The 5,453-nt window shown below is 32.6% G+C and overlaps 2 long non-coding RNA genes across 2 annotated transcripts; one reads left to right on the forward strand and one right to left on the reverse strand.

Moving 5' to 3' along the window:
* Positions 1 to 2,810: 2,810 nt before the first annotated feature.
* Positions 2,811 to 3,731, reverse strand: LOC126858666 (uncharacterized). Its single transcript, XR_007688710.1, has 3 exons — positions 3,599 to 3,731; positions 3,360 to 3,471; positions 2,811 to 3,205 (listed from the first exon to the last, which is right to left on the reverse strand). It is a non-coding gene; the product is annotated as an uncharacterized LOC126858666 (long non-coding RNA).
* A 549-nt stretch (positions 3,732 to 4,280) lies between these two features.
* On the forward strand, positions 4,281 to 5,016 carry LOC126858668 (uncharacterized). The gene is made up of 3 exons (XR_007688711.1): positions 4,281 to 4,423; positions 4,520 to 4,625; positions 4,775 to 5,016. It is a non-coding gene; the product is annotated as an uncharacterized LOC126858668 (long non-coding RNA).
* Positions 5,017 to 5,453: the final 437 nt, after the last annotated feature.

Consider the following 5,453-nt stretch of genomic DNA (forward strand, 5'->3'; position numbering starts at 1 on the left):
AATTACTAGCTAAAATATAGTTTTTATAATTGGCAGGACGTTACACTATATACAACCACACGGTACAGAATCGGTCGGTCGGTCAGTGTACCGGAGTATCCGGTATACGAATCGGTCGGTCCGGTGAGGTGAAACTACCCGGTATACCGGTTCGGTCCGTAACGCGTTTTCTTAATCTAACGCCATCCTAGCAACCGGGAAGCCCGGCCTAACTACGAGAAGCCCGTGACCTGGTGTAACGGAGTGACAGGAGCCGCCGTCCCAGTAACCGGGAAGCCCGGGTTAACCACGAGTAACCCGTGGCCTGGTGTAACGGTGTGACGGGATATGCCGCCCCAGCAACCGGGAAGCCCGGCCTAACCACAAGTAGTCCGTGGCCTGGTGTAGCAAAGGTATTCGGTAAGCGTCTGCCGAAACCGGGAATCCCGGCCTAACAACGAGTAACCCGTTGCCTGGTGTCTGCGGAGCTTGATTTTGGATCTTGGTTCGGACAGGACTCAGGATCAGGAACAGGTAACGATACGCTTGCCGGACCGCCTAATATACCCAGCGCAGCTCTCCCACTCACGCGATTCGGCGCGTGGTAGGGCGTTTCCCTTGCTGGGTTCCGCGCCATAGGTGCGAGCGTTTGGGGGCGCCACAGGCGCTGCTTCATTTAGCGGGCGGTTGGTCTGCCCGCGAGGCAAGTATCGTTACAGTACATACATACATACATGCCGTACGAACATGCATACATATCGTACATAAATACATAAATATCGTACATACTTACATACATAGCGTACATACATACATACATACACACCGTACATTCGTACATACCAACATACATACATACATACCAAGCACTCATACATACACACCGTACATACATATATACCGTACATACATACATAATACCGTACATACATACATACAGTACATACATACATCATACCGTAAAAACATACAAACAGTTGCATGCGTACGTACATACCGTGCATGCGTTGCATGACGTGCGTTCATACGTTCATGCTGTTGCATACGATCCATACATGCCTTACTGATCGATACATACGTACCGTGCATACGTACGTACGTACGGTTGCATAAGAACATGCATGCCGTGCGTAAAGAGCCATACATAACGTACACATATACATACATAACGTACATACATACACACATAACGTACATACATACATACATACCGAACATACATATAAACATACCGTACATACATATCAGGCTTACCGTGCATGCATACGTACATGCGATACCATGCCTACCGCGCATATATGTTGTTGCCGGACATGCGATACATACCGGACATACATACATACACACCATACATACATACATACCGTACATGCATAGATAGATACCGTACCTAAATACATTTATATCGTACATACATACATACCATACATATGTAGATACATACCTTACATGCGTACATACCGTACATACGTACATACATACAGTACATACATACATACACTACATAAATACATACATACCGCTCATACATACCGTACATACATACATACATACCTTACCTTCATACATACCGTATATACATATGTACGGTAAGTATGTATGTATGTGCGGTATGTGTATTGTTTACATCTCAGCGACGCTCTTTCTCTCTCTATACCTCAGTTAGTGAGAAAAAGATTGCTCTCTACTTTCATAGGGCAACCTGCTTTCACCGGCTATACCCCAGGGACGCCGAGAGCTAGGACTAATCTAGTGGATCTAGGGGAATGATGTAGGCGCGGAACTAGTTGGTTACTAGGAAGTTTCACTAGGTTTTTTAGGGATATGGACGCAACTAGGTATATGTAATGCGAAAGTTAATCAGGTTTAAAGAATAGAATTTTAATATTATAATAAAAGAAAGATATCGATTATGGTTGCGTTTTATGGCAAGTCCGCTTGTATTGCGGGTTCACCATATGCAAGGGGCTTGTTACTTAAGATATATATATATATATGTCCAGAGGTAGTTTCTGGGACAATTTGTGCGATGCAAAGGGAGTTTCCAGGACTTTTGTTATTTTTCAGGACTGTCCCGTAAAAAATTATATATCTAACGGCAGTTTTCAGGACGTCCCGAAAACTGTCTTTGGATATATAAAAGAGCTGTCCTGAAATGTACTTCCTAATATATATTGTTTATATATATAAATTAATTTGTATAATGATGCTTTTTAGGACATTTTAACAAAATAAAAAAATTAATATGTACCAATGTATATATATCGTAAATTACTGTATATATTTTCAAAGAAACATCTTTAGTAACGATTCTGCTAAAAATAAACTTTATATATATATATATATTTTATTTAATATACTCTAAATCTATATATAAATTCATTTGTATAATTATGCCTTTCAGGACATGTTAACAAAATTAAGCAATTAATCGTATATATATCGTGAATTATAGAGTATATATTTTCAATGAAGCATCTTTAGTAATGATTTTGGTAATTCTAAAACTTATATATATATATATATATATATATATATATATATATATTTTATTTAATATACTTTAAATCTAGATATAAATTTCCCAGTAAACACAAAGTAACAGTAATATAACATCAATTTCCCGCTCAACAATATAACTGCAATGTAACATGCCTTGTACATAACAGTTATATTGTTGAGTGGGAAATTAAAACATTGATGTTATATTACTGTTACTTTGTATTTACTGGATTATATGTATATTAATGGTGCTTTTCAGGATATGTTAACAAAATTAAGAAATTAATATGTACCGGTGTATTTTTATGTATTCTTATATAATTGCCTATTTATGTATACTGCAGCATAACTGTAGAATTGATAAATTCGTTGAGAACAATAAATTATTAGACTTTTTATTGTAATGCAATAATATACAATATGTTGCATTTGGGTATGATATAATAAAGCAGTGTCTTCACTGATGTATCCATTAACTGAATAACAATACAAATGTTTACTCCGTCTTCTAACAGATGAACAATATGAAATCATTATTACTTCAGGAGACATTATATGTTAATGAATAAACGTTGATGATTCTATTACACATCACAAGATTCTATTAGCGGAGATTACAGTGAACTCTCGCTTAAAAGATTCTCGTGTTTTGTAAATGGATATTCTCCTGACATTTGATGCTGGATCTCTGATTTGCAAATTAGTACCGATCTATTATTTTCGCCTGCTTAAAATTAAAATAAATATGATATAATATTAATATGCAGTGTGACATTAAGATCTCATTTAGAAATTCTTACCAGTATAAACGCCATCATAAATCAATCTTCTTTTAAGTTAAATGAACAGAAAGTAAACAAAATATTTAAAAACATTACCTTATACTAGAATTGCACGATAGTTGTTCACTACTGGTATATGTTACGTAGATACAAAAATGCATTGTTTCTAGCGAAGATTCCATTGTAAATAACAGAAATTGATTAATGCCTAGAAAATTATTAGGATTATGTTGCATATTATATATATTTATATGTTTATGTATTATATATATTTGTATATACTCTTGTATACTCTTGTATTAAATAACTATGAACATATAACATAAAATACTCACTTCTAATGTCATCAATGTCACTTCGTAGAAAGATCTCGAAAACTTACAGATATATGTTCGATATTAAAAGCATGATAATAAAATAGACAGTGACATATGCGAGATTAGGATATCTGTTATATGTACAGTAGGCAATGTAGAAAAACGCCTGTTAGAATAGTTTATTATTTTTATACATAGGTTTTGTATATATCTGTGTTTTTTATATGATATACAATTCGTAAATTAATATATTTACCCTTTCGCATGTAAAATATCACAATGCCGTGATATATGTGAGATTTCAAATGCGAAAGCGTACAGTATTTAATCGTTTACGGACGGTATATTATACGTAAAAAACAGATAAATACAACATCTAATAGCGAATTCGGTTATTCGCACATCATCATATTAGTTGCACATTCAAAACTGCTACATATGAAGTTATCTAATAAAATGAATAATATAAACATTTTAAATAATTAAAATCCAATCATGATAAATTGTCATTTTATTTAACGAAACATATACATTAATTTTTCACGATCAAAACATTTATATATTATATCATTGCATTCAGATACTTCGTAAATAGCAATCTTTAAAGTACATTGTGCAATATGATGTAGCATAAAAAAAGACAGATTTCACTAGAATTAATATAAAGATAAACGGCGTTTTTAGTCGTTTTTCTACATTGCCTACTGCACATATGACAGATATCCTATCCTCGCATATGTCACTGCCTTAAAATTCTTATTATCGTGCTTTTAATGTCAAACATATATCTGTATGTTTTCAAGATCTTACTCTTTCTACGAAATGAGTGTGATGACATTAGAAGTGAGTATTTTATATTATATGTTCATAGTTATTTATAATACAAGAGTATATATATATAAATATATATGGATCATAATAATACTAATAATTTTCTAGGTATTATTCAGTTTCTTAAAGTGGAATCTTCGCTGGAAATAATATATTTTTGTGTCTACGCAACACATAATAGTGGTAAACAGCTATCGTGCAATTCCAGTATAAGGTAATATTTTTAAATATTGTGTCTTTTTCTGTTGATTCAACTTAGAAGAAGACTGAATTATGATGATATTTATACTAGTAAAATTCTATAAAAAAATATTAATATCAAGCTGCATACTAATATTACATCATAATTATTTTAATTTTTAGCAGGTGAAGGTATTACATCCATACTAATTCGCAAATCGGAAATCCCCATCTTGCATCGAATGGAAAGAGGAAGTCCATTTATAAAACACGCGAATCTTTTAAGCGAGAGTTTACTATTATAGTCTCCGCTAATAGAATCTTGTGATCTGTAATGGAATCATCAACGCTCATTCATTAACTTGTAGTGTGTGTTGAATCAATAAGTTCAATTTATTTTAATGTATAAAAGACATAATATACAAGTGTGCATTGAAAATTCAATTCATATATATTTATACATATATATATATATATATATATATATATATATATATATATATATATTTAGATAAATTAAACAAATTTATTATTACAGTTTAATTATCTGCATTATTCTCTTAATAATGTTTTAATAGTCAATTCAAAAATTATATTGCAACAGACTCAGTTATTTAATGGCTTATTTTACACTGATATATTTTATACTAAATACTATATTGGCCAATCATATTCATTCCTCCAAAGAATGGAATGGCTGTGATTCGTTCCAGTATAGTTTTTAGTACATATTAAAGTTTATCGGTGTAAATTAGGCCATTATTAAATCTATAAAAATAATAATGTCCCGAAAATTACCATTATGTAGTATATGGTAGTTTTGAGGTTCTCATAAAAATTATAATCATTGTGTTTCAAACGT

Source organism: Cataglyphis hispanica, unplaced genomic scaffold (genome assembly GCF_021464435.1).
Source record: "Cataglyphis hispanica isolate Lineage 1 unplaced genomic scaffold, ULB_Chis1_1.0 scaffold31_size18610, whole genome shotgun sequence".
NCBI classification, from domain to species: domain Eukaryota; kingdom Metazoa; phylum Arthropoda; class Insecta; order Hymenoptera; family Formicidae; genus Cataglyphis; species Cataglyphis hispanica.